This window comes from Lactuca serriola, chromosome 3, assembly GCF_051521515.1.
Source record: "Lactuca serriola cultivar US96UC23 chromosome 3, Lser_US96UC23_V15, whole genome shotgun sequence".
In the NCBI taxonomy this organism is placed as follows: Eukaryota; Viridiplantae; Streptophyta; class Magnoliopsida; order Asterales; family Asteraceae; genus Lactuca; species Lactuca serriola.
In genome coordinates, this window is record NC_136410.1 from 81,847,329 (window position 1) to 81,865,735 (window position 18,407).

Consider the following 18,407-nt stretch of genomic DNA (forward strand, 5'->3'; position numbering starts at 1 on the left):
ATAACATTATTTAATACAGTATTGTCAATTTTTTCGTAAAATATTTATGGTACATTTTAATTGAAACAATCAAAGTTTATTTTTATCCATTTACGTATCAAAGTCTTTGATTCCTGATTAGAATGTTTATGTATAACTTTGTGATCAAAATTGTTGGTTTTTATCAAATATATACATTAATCCGTACCATTTTTATTTTCATTTTTATACAATAATACATAAAAATTGACCTAGATTTGTTAATTATTTATAGCAAAGTCATAAAAATATTTAAAAAATCATTTTAAAGTTTAAAAAAATCAATTTATTTAGATTTTAGTTTATTTTAATAGCCTGCAAATTTTAGTTTAAAAAAATAACTTTATTTAGTAGCTTGCAGATGTTAAAAAAAAATCTATTTTTTTCAGACCGCAGATGTTTGGTCCACCTCTTGTACAACAGAGGTTTACAAATATAGTCCGTAGACTGTAATATTTTACCTCAGAAAAAACAAATAGCACCTTAGACTGTGTGGTGCATTTTTGGTGTTTTATTTTATTTTATTAAAGCATTAGAAGAAAAATGTTGTCAAATTTTTGTGAGTTGTCGGACATATTTAAGTTCTCAAATTTAGTCAAATTTAATCCATTGGAAATTAGTTTACACACACACACACACACACACACACACACACACATATATATATATATATATATATATATATATATATATATATATATATATATATATATATATATATATATGGACCTTAGGAATAGTAACTTTTGTGGTTTTAGGTTTTTGCCACAAATTTTTGGTGAATTTGATATTTTTCATCCTTGAAGTGAAAACTTTTACATTTTTATGTTTTGATTAAGTTTTTATGCCTTTAGGTTTTTGACAGAAATTTTTAGCGACTTTGACACTTTTCCTCCTTACAGTAAAAACTTTTACATTTTGGAGTTTTTGCCACAAATTTTTGGTGACTTTGAAACTTTTCGTTATTATATATATTAAATCTAAAGTACCTTAGGAATAGTAACTTTTGTGGTTTTAGGTTTTTGCCACAAATTTTTGGTGAATTTGATATTTTTCATCTTTGAAGTGAAAACTTTTACATTTTTATGTTTTGATTAAGTTTTTATGCCTTTAGGTTTTTGACACAAATCTTTAGCGACTTTGACACTTTTCCTCCTTACAGTAAAAACTTTTACATTTTGGTGCTTTTGCCACAAATTTTTAGTGACTTTGACACTTTTCGTCATTGCAATCTAAACTTTTATATTTTAACATATAAAACACAAATAACCTCCTTTAGACTTTTGTCACCATATTTTCCCAACTTTGGCAACTTTCACACTATTGCCACAGCATTTTTGGATTTTCTTCACCAGTCCCTTCTTTTGGTTGTTGTACACTTTTGGCATCTAATTTTAGGGGTTGTCGACTTTCTTCCTTATTTGTGGTGATTTACACTTTCATCACATATCTTTTAAAGTTTGTCGATTTTTCCCATATTACCCCAACAACGGCGTAGCCGCGGGTTCTTTACTAGTTATTATTAATTACTATAACATAGAGTTTGTTGTTAATAAGCTGCAATTTACAAGATGTCTTTTACTTGGATTAATAGTGGTGGAAAACTTATTCCAATTATAGCCTCTCGCTTGCCACCTTTAATAATAGAAAACTTGGATTAATAGCTAGTCGTACAAAAAGGGTGTCCATTTAACTAGTGTTTACTCAAAGATCCTCACTAGCTTTTAATGATATACCGTCTTGCAGCTAAAAAATGTATTAACTAAATAAAATCATACCAATAAAACCATTGTAATGCAAACAATATATTTTTGGTCATAGCGAAATTGATTACAGATATGAACAAGATCAAGAAACAAACAGTAACCTCATGGCGATGAAAAAGTTTATAAGATTCGTATTCATGCTACCCTAGTGAGGTGATGCTAGTCCCCACTATGTTTGTGGTTGATGCCAACATCCATCCCCATATGAAGATGACATGCATACCAATATAGGTACAATAATGTACATAATTTTTTATTTTATATAACATAAAAGAAGACTAGGAAGAGAGAGAAATCCTGTAATTTGTTTAATGGGATTGCATTAATAGTATTTCATTGATGTTGGGAAAGGGATATGGAATCCCACAAAGATAATGTGTGGTGAGCCAAGCAGCACTACCCCACTCCACCTCACCCCCAAAAATGAAAAGATCACCCTCTATTTAAAGAATCACATAACTTACAACTTTTCTTCAACACAAACAAGTTTTTATTGAAAATCAAAACAAAACCACTTCAAGAAACTTCATTGATCCTCCCCTTCCTTAGAACCATTCATTCTTCTCTAAACATCAACCTTTAAGTTTAAGTCTTATTCATATAGATTAAAGCAACCGTTGGAGGGAAGGCATCAGTCAGAAAGAAGGGCATTATTATTAATATTGAATCAAAGTCAAAAACTGACGATAGGTAACTATACCATGAGGAGCTCTACAAGAAGGATTCCGAGTAAAGGATTTGGAGGAGTGCTTAAAGAGCAGAAAGCACGACTTTATATTATTAGGAGGTGTGTGGTTATGCTTCTTTGTTATCATGATTGATTGAATTGTTCTCATGTTATATCTTGGTTTGGGATATTGTATATATATAGGAAAAATGATGGCACGAAAGCTTCAACAATTTTGTAACCAGATATCATTGTATTTCATTTGTTCAAATGTATATTAATATATTAGATAAGCTTAATTCCTTATTAGTTTTTAAATTATTTAGTTTTAATTGAACTTTCAGTATTTTTTTAAACAACAGAAAATAATTAAGCTATAACGAAAAGCTAGACTAACCAAACAATTACATAAAGGAAATAGTAAGAATAGGGTTTTGAAACTACCCTACCAAGTTTAGCTTAAACTATCTACTCATATCTATTCATATTAGACACCCAAAAGAACATATGCACTACAATATTATGAAATAAGGAATCATTTTAGCAATTTTTAAAAAATCGGTTTTTAGTTGATCCCGGTTCAACCTATGAGTCAACTTGGTTTCCAGAATATAAATGTATGTAGGAAAATAATATATATATATATATATATATATATATATATATATATATATATATATATATATATATATATATATATATATATAGGAAAATAATATAAATGTATGAGTCAAATTCTTGGTTTTATATAAATGTATGTAGGAAAATAATATATATATATATATATATATATATATATATATATATATATATATATATATATATTATTTTCCTACATACATTTATATAAAACCAAGAATTTGAGGTTTACAAGTTCAGACATTCAAAATATACATAATAACAAATAATTGATCAATCCATGTATACTAAACACATATACACACACACGTATATATATATATATATATATATATATATATATATATATATATATATATATATATATATATATTATTTTCCTACATCCATTTATATAAAACCAAGAATTTGAGGTTCAAAAGTTCAAACATTAAAAATATACATAATAAAAAATAATTGATCAATCCATGTATACTAAAAACACACATAACCCTAAGTTTTACATCAATCCATATATATATATATATATATATATATATATATATATATATATATATATATATATATATATATAGTATAATACCAATATAATGTATAGTTTTAGATGAACACAAATTTATCAAGATCAAACCAAATCATGAATTTTAAGACATTGGAGTTCTAAACGTATCAATCTCATGATCGCTTAGTAAATTAAATTTACTATCAACTTCATCCTCATAAAAACATTGTCACTTTCTCATGAAATCGGTTCAATAACAGTTTCAACATTTCAATATAATTGGTTCTACTTGGTAATTATAAAAATCGGTTAATTTATTCTAGTCCATAAATCGACTTAAAGTTGGTTCTAGTTGAACCACTCTTTTCCTCGGGTTTTAGTCCAACCAGTTCGACCCGATTTTCAACATGACCAAATAAAGAAGCGTTTCTAAATGACTATAAACCCATCAAATCGTTAAACAAGTGGCTTACAAAAAAAATTGTATCGACAGATTTCAATGGTAGAGCATTAAACTAAGTCATCTAATGTTGATTTTGAGATTGGATAATATAGAATTCAACGATTAGTATGACAAAACTAGTATCGAATCGTTATACTATCCAATGCAAAGAAACTGACAAATAACATTGAGAACTATATGTCAGTTCGTCGCAAATAGTAAAATTCAAGAGTTGTAAACTATACTTCTAGGCCCCTTCCCAACTACTGGATTTACGATTATTGTTTTCCAAGTTCCATTCAGAAATTAACTTGATCCTTTATGATCAGATTGTAAGAAAGGTAGAAGGAAGATTCTCTCTTTGTCAAACAAATTAAAAAGATAAGACATAAATTAAAACCAACTTGATTTTCCATGATCTTTAACTGCTGAAAACTGTATAAAATGACTCATGTCCTTAATGTTTTATAATTCGCTATAGGGTTGTAAGCTTTAGAGTAAAACCTCAAGATTTAATGAAGATTATAATTCTTTCCAATTGCTATGGAAGAATCGAAAAATGCTAAGAGAATACTTAAAAATCTAGAAAAAGCAATAAATTTCATAGGAGAAAGAGGAGAAGATAAAGAGATTGAATGACCATGGGTGAAGAATACGACTCCTTGAGATCTGTATTTGTAGTTACAAAACCCTAGAAAGTTGCTAACAATGAGTACTAGTGATATAACGCCCCATTTCTGGTATGTGATTTTAACATAAGTATTTTCCTTCCTTAAGAGGAACTCGACGAGTCAGAAGCCTGACTCGTCGAGCAGATTCGGGACTTGCTCGCGATTTAAGTTGGCTACTCGGCGAGTCTATATTTTGGGACTCGGCGAGTCTGCCTATCGGGATGAAACCCTAAATCCCAGGGTTTGTACCCTATTTAAACGTCATTATAGCCTCCCACCCTAGCCTCCAACACCTTTAGAGCATTTCCCTTGTAAACCCTAGCCCCCATTGTTGAGCTTGAGTGTGTTTGTGCTAGTTTGGAAGCTTTTGAAGAGAATGAAGGAAAGAAGGTCCATAGAAAAGAAAGGAGATCCAAGAGTTAGCTTCGATCTGTTTCTCGTTCAGGTAATAAAGTTATTACCTTGTGTATTCCTCTATTAAACCCTCTTTTATGCTTGTTATGTCTCTTTTGGAGCCTTATATGATTCAAACTCGAGATATGGACTCTTTTTTGGATGGAAACCTTAGATATGGACGTTATAGAACTCCAGGAACTCAATATAGCCACCTTTATGCAAACATGGCCTTGTTCCAAACCCTAAGTGATTAGTATTTGATGATTTTGGTATTTTAGCCTCACTCTCTTGTGCATGCACGTAAAGTTGGAAACTTTACGTGTAATACCAGTCCTAGAAGCTCAGATCTATGATTTGGAAGCACTGAAATCGACTAGAATCGACTGTATAGTATTAGCATGCATGAGACTCGACAAGTCATTCTTGGGACTCAGCGAGTCGGTTCATGCTCAAGAATAGACTCGACGAGTTGTTCGTACGACTCGGCAAGTCACAGACTGGACGTGTTCATATGATGAAGGAGAACTCTGTGACATCCCCAATTTAATGGCCAGAAAAGACCGATTTGTTTATGCTTTGTTTTTAAAATTAGAGTAATCGTTTAAAGAAAATTGTTGCGGAATTTGTCCCCAAAATAAAATAAATATGATAAGAATTTATCAAAGCATTTCTTAAAGAAAAGTATTTTCATTATATAACAAAATCTCGGGATGTCATGTTCCGATACAGACACATAAGCATAAACAGAACTTACATTTATTTACACTAATGATTTACATCTCCTTTATTCTCTCAGTGAAATATGTCTTCGTATTGATACCTGTGATACAAAGAAAACTGAGTGGGTCAGGCTTGGGAGCCTGGTGAGCATATAGGGTTTTCAACCCACAATAATACATTTATTATATTCAATTATCAACAATCAACCCAAATACCCATCCCCATTATCTTCTTTATTTATTAAGGTTTTACCCTAAGAATCGATTATACTTTCTTCATTCATTCCTAAGGGTTTACCTAAGGAACTGGCACACAGTCCATTTGCTACCACGATTTATACAACAGGCACTACGTCGCATAGTCACCAGGGTTCATACAATTGGCACTACGTCTCATAGTCACCAGGGTTTACACAATGGGCACTACGTCTCATAGTCACCTAGGTTTACACAAAAGGCACGAAGTCACATCGTCACCAAGGTTTATCAAATAGGCACGAAGTCGCATCGTCACCAAGGCTTACTCAATAGGCATGAAGTCGCATCGTCACCAACAATTCCATCTACCCATGTTCTACCCAACATTTTTGTAGATATAAATACAAACACAATTTAAATCATTTAACACCCGTATAAAAACATCAATTCCAAATCCATCTCAAATAGATAATTAATATATAACACATAGCACGTATTTTATAAAATACTTCATATTTATGTGTAAGATGAAAGTGACTATACACTCACTTGATCAAAAGATGATCGGGCAGCACTACGGCTTGCAGAAGTAGTGTTTCTCCGTAGATTTGGAAGATCTTCACAAAAACAGGCTCCTCGCGGGCAGCGCTTCTGCTCGGGAATAACGCTCTTCGGGATCCTCGGGGCTTCGGATCTTGCTTCAGGGCTCGGGAATAATACCGGGGCTTTGGGATATGATTGGCACGCAAATCGAGGCAAAAACTTAGAGAGAAAGTAAGAAAAATCGCAAGGAAATGGCTGATCTCAAGTTCTATTTATAGGCTGCTGGGTCTGGGATTACACGGGGCGTAATCTCAAATTACGCGGGGCGTACTCGAGTTACGCAGGGCGTACTTTGACTTCATTGCGTGCGTCGACTGGTGGCACTCGAGTATTGGTCAGACAAGTTGCACCCCTTTGAGTACGCTGGGCGTACTCAAATTACGTTGGGCGTAATTTGACTCGTCGAACTTCTAAATTGCGTAACTTTCGCATACGAGCTCCGTTTTCGACGTTCTTTATATCCACGCGTAGGTGAGACTACGCTCTACAACTTTTGTTTAGACTCCGTTGGCTAATTTTGACTTTATTTTTATTATATTATTTTTAGTAGGCCGGGACTGGAAAACTCCGTTATAAATTCATAGCTTCTTCATCCGACGTCCGTTTTCGCCTATCTTTTTATCGTTTCACTACAATTGATGAGATCTTCGATTCTCGTTTAGATTGTTTTGGCTAAAAACCGCTCGATCTCAAATCGAGTATTCGGGCTGCATACTGCTAAGCTGAAACTTAGAAAAATCATAACTTCCTCATACGAAGTCAGATTTGGACGTTCTTTTGATGCACGCTCACGGTTTAACGAACTCTACAACTTTCGTTTAGATCACTAAGGCTAAATATCGCTCTAACATAAATTCACTTTTTACGTCGCGTTGTGTCGTGCTGGTTCTGTCACGAAACTTCGACAGGTCATAACTTCTTCGTTATAACTCAGATTTCGACGTTCTTTATATGCACGAAAACCTTGTACCATATACTATAACTTAGTTAAGATTATTCATTCTAAATAATCTTCTATCATAAACTCATTTTTGACGCTTATCGTCTTTAAATTGACTAGTCCTGATCTACGGGCGTTACAAACTCAATGAGTTGTTCATACAACTCGGCGAGTCGGATGAAGTTAGACTCGATGTTAGTATTGAATAAGAACTTGTTGAGTCTTTGCCAAACTCGACGAGTAGAAGCGGGTAGAAGATTAGAATGGATGATAGGGACTCGGCGAGTTGGTGGCCCAACTCGGCGAGTCTGGTCAACTGGAAGTTGACTTTGACTAGGAAGTTGACTTGACCAGGGGCAAATAGTCATTTTACCCTGAGATCAGTTATTAGTATCTGATTTAGTGTTTATGGGATTGTAGCCGAGGAGTTTCGGAGCAGCAGTCAGCCAGTTCCAGATTTAGCATCTCAGCAGCCAGTGTTACGAGGTGAGTTTCCTTCCAGTAGGAACGGGTCTACGGCCACAATGCAGACCCGTCTAGTTAGCAGTAGTTCCGGAATTCGGTCCGATACAGTAGTTCAGTGTGCTTGATGTCTTTGTGATTCAAGCATTTCTTGTGTTATGTGTTCCGGACTTTGGTACGATGCAGTATGCAGTATATGTGTTTATGCTAGTAGTTATGATTATGCTATGCTATGTTCAGTCAGTTTCCGGACTTCAGTCCGATGCAGAGGGCAAGGCCCTGGTTAGTTCCGGACTTCGGTCCGATGCAGTTTTCGGACTTTGGTCCGATGCAGAGGGCAAGGCCCTAGTTAGTTCCGGACTTCGGTCCGATGCAGTTTCAGACTTCGGCCCGATGCAGAGGGCATGGCCCTAGTTAGTTTCGGACTCTGGCCCGATGCAGTTTCCGGACTTCGGTCCGATGCAGTGGGCAAGGCCCAATATGTGTTTATATGTTTTTGTATGGTATGTGGTAGTTTGGGGAGCTCACTAAGCTTCGTGCTTACAGTTTCAGTTTTGGGTTTCATGTACTTCCGCTAGCAAAGGGAAGAGCTCGGGTTGATGGCATCTCACCCACCACAGCTTCAGTTTTATCATGGGAATTTTATTCAGATATTTTGTTATGATTGATAAAATTTTGTTTTGACGCAGTTACTATGACTTTTGAGTACTCATTCCATGGTTCTTATTATATATGACATTCGATGATGTGATTTTTAGTAATACGAAAACAAAAAATTTTGGGTCGTTTCAAGTGACTACGACTATCCTATCATGGTATGACATTTATCAAATGCTCATCTAGGTTAGAAACTGATGTGTGCAAACTCACTTAGTTTTAAACCTACTTTTAATTATCAAATAACACACAAAAGGCAGTGAACCTATCAATTGTGGTATAGTTAAATAAGTAGGGTATCAATCACAGGGAACGGAAAATTAAAACTAAAAACTAATTTTATCTAAGTTAATTAATAAGTAGGGGTTTTATCTAGTTTTACAAGACTAGAAACTTACTAACTATTACTTACTTACAAACTAGAAAACAAAATACTATTAGATTCAATAAATGGAAGGGAATTTCTGTTTAGTTCAACTTAATTGATTCTATGGTTGATTTCAAGGTAATGGTGCAATTGATTAATTCTTTCGTTGGTTACCGATTCAAGTGATTAGATTCGCATTCACTACATTAATCCTTAGCAAATAAACTAACTTAAATAGTGGCCAGTTGTCTAATTTAATTAAATTTACTAGATTAATTATTTGGATTAAGTTAGACTTGCAATAGTTAACTAATTTATTCTTTTAATTAACTTCTTGTTTGATGGTCATCTTACAAGCTTGCACATGAATTTACTCAATTTTCTTATTAATTCTAGTTTCATATTCATTAATCCTAGACATATGGCATAGTGATCACATAGCATATGAGGTTAATAATCAATAGATGTTCATGCTAATCAATTATCTTCCTATTAACAGAAAATTAATTATTATTCACACACAAGGTTCTTTAGCAAGCTAAAATAACAAAAATTCACCAACTTTAGAATTAATCCTACCTATCAATCAAACCATATTGTCAACTTTGTATCCCCAAACAGAAGTCTAAAGGTTTTAGCTCATAATTGAAGTAAATAACAGTAAACAAACAGAATCAAATTGTTTAACCATAATGATAAACGAAAGATTAAGTAGAATAATGAAATTTGCCTTAATTCTCCTTCGGGATTGAATTCTAGCTTATGACTTCGCCTTCTAGGGTTTTTCTGACTTCTTATTCGCAGCAAAGCTCTTCTGAATCGTCCCAGAATTTTTTTTCATACCGTTCTGTGAAGTTATCATTATATATATGAATCGACTCGTAGAGTCAGGTGGCGACTCGTCGAGTCCATCTCACATTCCACGTATTGTGATAACTCTCTGGGATCCCGAGTATTTATCTTCTCGATTCTTCTATTGGACTCGTCGAGTAGTCGGCCCTACTCGCCGAGTAGGGGCTTGTTTCAATGTTTTTCTTCTTTGTTCCATTCTCGAACTTCTAACTGTTTCTCCCGCTTCCTTTCGCTTCCGAGCTTCATTTTTGGACTGAAAACATAATTCAAACACTTTTAAGTACCTTTCGTCCATAAAATGCAATAATTTAGCTAATAAATGAATAAAAATGTATACTTAATATGAACTAATTATGCACATATCAGAAACCATAGATGTGGTGCCTTGCTCTCCAAGCAAGACATTTTAGGGACACCTCTAGTGTAACATCTCAAAATCTAGATAAATTTTTTATTTATAAATCACGTGAAATCATTGTTTTCAAATAAAATCCTAAATCATCCAATCTTTTACAAAACATTGTTCTCAAACATAGAAATCATATATCAGAGTGGCCCAAATCAAAATCATCAAAACCAAGAGGATGTGCACGATCACGCCTTTGCTTTCCCACAGTCATCCGAAGTACCTTAAACATAAAACTAAAACTATAAGTCAAAGCACAGTGAGTTGCCCAAAGTACCACTGCACAACATATAACAACATGCATATTGGGTCCACAACTAACATAATGGATTACCCTGGAGTCAACAACATGAGTTTGGCTTTCCTTCAGGCACACAACTCATGTTTAGCTTAGTCACGAGCCCAAAGCATAAGTCCAGCTTGCCCCTTGGGCCCATAGCTTATGTCTGACTTGCTCCCAGGTTTATTGGCTTTCACACAAAGCAGTAATGCCTCAACCCAACCATACTATGTCGACTTACACAAATAAATAACATATAACAGTAACAGATAAACATATAACCAGTCAATTAGACTAACAGACAGATCTACAGATCACTATCTCATAACAACATCATATATACCAGGATTCAGTACTACAGATCAATCAGCATAGCAACATCCTCTAAACCGGGACAAATAACTCAATTGTTTGGCATTGGTGCCTTCGACCCGCAAGTATAGTGAGGAAAACTCACCTTTCAGTCCCAACAAAAAGTTGAATAGGTCTCTGCTCCGAATATCAGCTCTACCCATCACATATTCATCAAATAGTTACCAATCTCAAATACAACTCAAAATACCCAAATTACCCTTAGGTCAAACTTGGACAAATCCTGGTCAAAGTTAAAAAGTCAAAAAGTCAAACATGGTCAACACAACTAAGTACGCCTAGTGTGCTCAACTTGTACACTTAGCGTACTTGATCTTGACCAAAAACGGGTTGCCTTACCTTGAACGCGTGACATACATGGGTTACGCCCAGTGTATGCAATGGATTCCTTTCCTTTCTTATTAAGAGCTTAATCCTAAAGCTCTTTTGTCCAAATTCCAGATCTAGCCCTCAAATAATGTCTTTAACCATAAAGTTTCCAATTTTATGGTCTTGCATGGCTATTAAGTGCCCAATAACAAAAACCTAACTACCTAACTCATTAAAACATTATAACCCATGCATGGAAGGAAATTAACAATCAAGATTGCATTTTTATGACCTTAAATACTCCAAAGCATTTGGAAGGACTATCCATTTGGATCTAGAGCATGCCATACTCAAGAACACCATTGATTGGGGACAAAATCACATAATAACATCCTACAAGATATATCTGACCAAATAAGCATCAATGTATGAACTTTATACCTTCTACAGATGTAGGAGGGTGTAAAACTTCCAGATCCAAGGTTCTTTTAAGCTTCCAAGTTGTTCTCTTTTCCTTCTTCTTCCTCTATGAATACTAAAACACACACAAATGGTTTAACAATGCTCAATAACGAATTAGGGTTTGCAAAAATCGAAATTGGGGTTGGAGGCTGATGAAAGAAAAAAAGAGTTGAGACTTAAGGATGTTTAAATAGGATCCAAACCCTAAATATTGGGGTTTGTGATTTTAACATGTATGGCCCGTGTACCTAGGGTGCCCCAATGTACTCAAGCTGGCTCCAAAATTACAAAAATGTCATTTGGGGACAAAATGAAATAATTCTTATGTCAAGGGTTAAAAACGAAAATACCTAATTATCAAGATGTTACATCTAGAACCTTCCACGTGTATATTCATGAAGTCAACGTCTGGTTAATGTTGACCAGGCCGGATCTAGATTGAACCTTACGAAAAAGAAAAGCTCCTCAATGATCGATGTAAACTAAAAAGTGGAAAGTGTGTCTATATCACGCCATTTCATGAACCTTACATCTCTCATCCTTGACACACGTGTGACCTTGGATCATATTTTAACCTCCACTAAAGCCTTTGAACGATTGAGGCAAAGGAACTCTTATAAACTCACAAAAGTTTCTTCTTCCCAATGGGAAATTTCAAACTTACCTATAATTCGTAAAATTTCCAACATCAAAATGGTTATATGGTGTATAATTAGGAATACTAAAACCCTACCGTCGACAACCTATTTAAATCCAAATCGCATAAACATTTTAGCATAAGAAGAATAAATGATTAATCGATTAAACATGTAAGTCACAAACCAAACAGTGAGTCGAAGGAACATTCAAACCTATACAAACCAAATTATTTATATTTGGAATATTATTAAAAAACAATCTACAACATAGAACGTTAAACTTAATATGAAGTAACTTGATCCATCTAGTTTGGTTGCATCAACAAGAAACTTTATTGTTTATAAAACTTCTAGTTGACCACACAGAAAAAAACATCCGAACAAATAAAAAACCAAAATCGTCGATCACATGGACAAAAGAACAAGGAGGGCATTCCCCTGCCACTTCTCGGCTCCCCGTCTAGGATAACAAAGGGAAAAAAACAAGATTGGATGTGCCATTTTATCTCAAATGAAGATACATTTATAATTTTCTTATGAGAACATTCCATTGAACTTAATATTTTAAGTTGAATCACCCAACCATACATCTTCCCAAAAATAAATAAAAAATCTATCATTGACTTTTTTTATTGCGAAAAGAGAACAAGTCAATAGTTTGTCGCATAAGTTGTACAAAGCCTTAATGATGTTCAACCATGTTATAATTACTCCAAGACAAGGGAAAATGGAGAAAACCATGTTTTCCATGAATATCCTTGATCACTTTAACCAAAACCGAAATAGGAAACATTTCAAAAAACACCAAATCCGTTTAAACTAGAGAGTCTGATTTAATGCAACACTACCAATCTCAATGCCACCGTATTATTTTTGCACCATAACCTTATGCCAAATAACCCATGTATTTTATTCTCCTCTAAATCCCCATAAAGGAAGAACTTATTTAGTATGGACTCAATCTAAGACATAATGGAATCTTGATCTTTAAATAAAGACATATTAAACTTGAAGAGAGCCCAATATCAAATCAATAAAAGTTACCTGAGTACCTACATATAATGCTTTAGCTTTCCAATTAGACAATTTGGGTATAACTTTTCGCAACACCATTACAAGTTTATATATGACATGTGTTGTCTCCTATCGTGAGACCCAAATAACCGAACGACAAATTATATAAGTGGAGCACACAAAATGAGATTCATATCTCATTCATGGCTAAATTATCAAAACCAATACCCACAAATTTACTTTTTTAGAAATTGGTATTAAGGCCAGATGCCAGGTAAAAACAGTGAAGCATCTAAAACAAATTAGTAACATTAGTAGAAGACAATTCACCAAATAAGATTACTTGTTCACATAGAAAAGGTGAGAGATGTTCAAATATGAACTATCAATATGGAGACCCCATAAAATTTCGAGGGAACCAAATAAATCTTAAGAAATCAATAACCAACTTAGCCACATATTCTTCAACCAAGTACTAAAATATTTTGAAAATTCAAAAGTAAAGTCATCATGCCCAAGGTCTTTATCTGAACCACAAAACCAAACTACCATTTCTTATTTCTTCCCTCATAATACTATCCTTAATAACATCAAACTAATCAAAACTAGGCTAATTCAGAAAATCAATCTCAATGTTAGGTCTTGAGTGGTTCGGTTTACTAAACCAATATGTAAAGTGAGAAATAGAAATTCTCTCTTTACTCCATCAGGAACTACAATCCAGTCTTCATCAACATGAATCCCTCTGATACCTAACCAATGACCCTTTTTCCTAATAATACCATGGAAGTACTTGGCATGATCATCACCTTCAATAGATTAATTCACCTTAACTTGAGTGACACTGGTAAGAATATCTAGAATACTAAGCTAAAAACAGTTGTCTACATGAATCACATGCGAATCACATATGAATCACATCCGATTCACATATGAATCACATTTACATATGACATCGTATGTAAATCACATGCGATTCACATATGAATCACATGTGATTCACATGTGAATCACATGTGATTCACATGTGAATCATATATGATTCATATGTGAGCCACATGTGAATCGCATATGATTCACATGTGAATTATATATGAATCGCTAAAAGGAAACAAATTAAAATAAATTATATGGCTACACAAAATAAATAATTAAGATGATTCATGTGTGAATCACAAGTGATTTATGTGTGAATCACAAGTGATTTATGTGTGAATAACAAGTGACACATGTGAATCATAAGTGATTCATGAAGCTCAATAGAGAAACAATTACCACAAATCATATGTGGTTAATTAGCTAATAGATAAAATATAATGTAAATTTTTCTCGTTTGTAGTTTTATTAATCTTTTTTTTTAATTTAAAAATAAATATTTATCGATACAGAAGATACACAAATCCATAAGGCTTCACATTGATCAAGAAGAGCTCTTTCTTGTGTTGCTACAGTTGCAAGTTCAGAAACCACCCAATTTTGTCTCCTCCAAGTGTAATTAAAGAAATTTATTTACAACAATCTTTCACTTTTATATAAACTTCAAATGAATAAGTATTAATATATAAAAAAAACTTACTCTTGATAGTGTGAATTGTAAGGAGGATCCAATCGACTGCAGTACTTGAATGCATTGGCTAGAAAGTAAAATGGCGATGAGTTACCTGAGAAGGAAGGACCTCCCAAATCAATTCCAGGTCAAATCAACTAATAAAAGGATATCTAATCACTGATTTTGATTTTAAGCATTACAATAATCAGTTCTGGAACTCATGTCAAAATAGCCCTATAATTCCATGCCAAAGTAATGGATAGGATTGAGGCTTACCACACAGTTGCTAACTTTCTTCGACAATTTAAGGAATGGCAATCTTCTGATGAAATCCGGTAGAGAATAATACATCAACATAATCATCCTATCAAGAACACTGAAAGAAAAAGTAATTACAACTCTATATCCTGGCAAACTTGAAAGCAAGGATATGCATAATTTAGATTCCTGAGTTCAATTCTAAAAAAAAAATTAAAGATAAACATTGAGAGTAAAATCATAAGCAAAATACCAAACACCTTATGTGCATGCATATATAAAGCACATCAGACACTCTAATACTCTATTATCAGGCGAAGACTCAAATTGAGTTCTAAAATCCTAGAATACTGCAAGTACTCGAATTGTAATTAGATATACCCTCTAACAGGGGAAGCAAAGTTTCACAACGCAAGCTTTGAAGTAGTAAGCATAACATATTTATTGCGATGTGGTTGATGAGTTCTGTAGTCGTATATTTTAGAGGATAAATGGCAAACGCGTTGACCGAGGGTAGCGGCGGAGGAAAATAGAGACATACCTTGAAGTCAAAATGAAGGCCTAGAGGCAGACGTAGAAATCAATTCGAAGGGATATAAGTGGATCAGGTATCTGCTATCGATGGTTAGCAGAGAGGGGAGGGAGGCTGGAGAATCTTCGACGGAGATAATGGCACACTGATGTAGTACTGATATTCGAAGAAGAGGCTGGAGAATCTCTCGATCTCTTGTCGATGCTTTCCCACGCGGAGGCACCACCACCATAAAGACGAAGCAACAACGATGAAGACGTGTGTATGTGTGTGTGTGAGAGAGAGAGAGAGAGAGAAAGAGAGAGAGAGAAGATAAGAATCGGTGTTGAATAATGAAAGAAATGGTTTTCTAATTATTAAAACATTTACTAGAGAATTATATTTTTCATACCCAATATACCCCTGTGATTTTATTTTAAAAGTCTAAGTTACCATTGAAGTTGTTTTTAATTACAATTATGCCATCTTTGATCTAGGTCATTAAAAATTTTGATCTAGCGTTCCACTTTTAGTTCTTGGGTTCTTGGAAAACTATGAGTTCTCAAATAATCTTTCATATATATATATATATATATATATATATATATATATATATATATATATATAGGGCTAGGTTATTTTGTTTCTTACATTTATTGTGTGCCAGAATGCACCAATAGGAATTTAGTAAATTAAATAATTATTTAATTAAATAAATATAGATATTAAATGATTTCCATAATTATATGTATATTAAATGATATCCATAATTATAATTCTCTTTTTATGGAAACTAATTAAATTCATCATTAATGTCAGCAATAACATTCTTTCAGAAGGAATTCGCATCTAGGTTTTTATATATGAGTTTGTATTTTGTTTCAGGACTCACTCACTTAAAATACAATAAAGTTGCATTGAATATGAAGAACGAGTGTATTCTACTAGAATACACTTTCGTTTTGCTGGAATATACTCTCATTCTTCTAGATATGATTCATTCTTAAAGAATGTTATTGTTGACATTAATGATGAATTTAATTAGTTTCCATAAAAATGAGTTATAAATATGAAGAGCATTTAATCAGTGCCGGCTCAACCAGTTTGGGGGCTCTAAGCGAACCAAAAATTTAGGGCCCTTTCAGTTTACAAATGGCGGAGTTAATTTTTTTTATGTATATGTTTTTTGTGAATATATTTTATGAAACATTGTGCTTTAATCAAAAGACATTACATAACTAGATGTCAAACAAGAATCTCATTAAAAAAAAAAACCAAATATTGAGGCCAAACCACAGAATTCAAATCAAATATCGCATGTTTGATCAAAAAACTTGTTCTATCATTCTATAGTATGGATACATAACATCATAATTCAATTTTGTTTTGTAGTATTGATGAAGAATTTTCCAGATATTGGAGTTTGGAGTTTGGGGCCAATCAACCAAACCAAGAGCCAAAAAGCATCAATCTTTTTGAGGAATGATTCACCAAACAAAGCAAATTGAAGATTTGAAGTAGTGGGACAAAGCTTATTGGCTTGGCAACCAGTATTCCATTAATCAACAATATCAATTGAGATGTTTAGAACATTGGTTTCAGGCTTTAAGCTAATCGGCTATTAACCCCAATTACATAATAATATAATAGGAAAATCAAAACTCAAAAGGGAAAATACAAGAAGTCATGAGTCAAGCACATTACCATTTCAAATTAAATGAAGAATCGATTGTTGTGGAGAAACCGAAAGGCGAGAACAGCAGTGAGAAGTAGAACAATAGCGATTGAGTCGACAGCAATGGAATAGTGGAAGAATCGATTGGAGAAGATTCGAAGAAGTCCTGAATCGCTTCCGAGGATGTAGAAGGCCTTAATCGTCTTTAATGTTGGCGTGATTGTAGTCTTTAGAATCGCGGCATGATTTTTTTGGGGCGTGAATAGATGGATAGAAGAGTCTATTGGAATTAAATTGGGGGCCCTAAGCCCTACCTTAACAAATAGAAGCATAAGGCCGGCTCTGCATTTAATATACATATATTTAATACTAAATTTCTATTGGTGCATTCTAGCACACAATAGATGTGATAAACATTTGAACCTCTCTCTCTCTCTCTCTCTCTCTCTCTCTCTCTCTATATATATATATATATATATATATATATATATATATATATATATATATATATATATATATATATATATATAAAAGGGAATAGTTGACCAATAATGCACCTTATATATGTAGATAAATTTGGTCAAAGTCGAAAGGGCGATTATTATGGGCCATATCATGATTATCATCAATCGACATAACACGTGTGCCGATAGATATATAGGGTCATGAAAGAGACCAACCGACTCTATTATTCGTATTACTTAAGGCTCACCAATAATAAAGCTCGCTTAGCAACATGTACTTTCAAGGTATTTTTCAATGGGCCACATCCAACTTTTAACTTAAGGAAAAAAATTCTTTAATTCATATACAACTACATTTAACATTGGTGTTACATAACATTTTTCGAAAGTGAACAAACTTATATATATAGACTATACTTTATGAATTCTTCTATTAAGCATACAACAATAAACAATTGTCAAGATCAAACTTAAAGCTAACGACTTTAATTATACGTTCATAATATAATATATACCATAAATCATATTCTAGATTAATTACACAAAGTATTATGTCTTCTGATTGTCATA

At 33.4% G+C, this 18,407-nt stretch overlaps 1 pseudogene; it reads left to right on the forward strand.

Moving 5' to 3' along the window:
• Positions 1 to 2,228: 2,228 nt before the first annotated feature.
• On the forward strand, positions 2,229 to 2,757 carry LOC145094549 (small polypeptide DEVIL 4 pseudogene; annotated as a pseudogene).
• Positions 2,758 to 18,407: the final 15,650 nt, after the last annotated feature.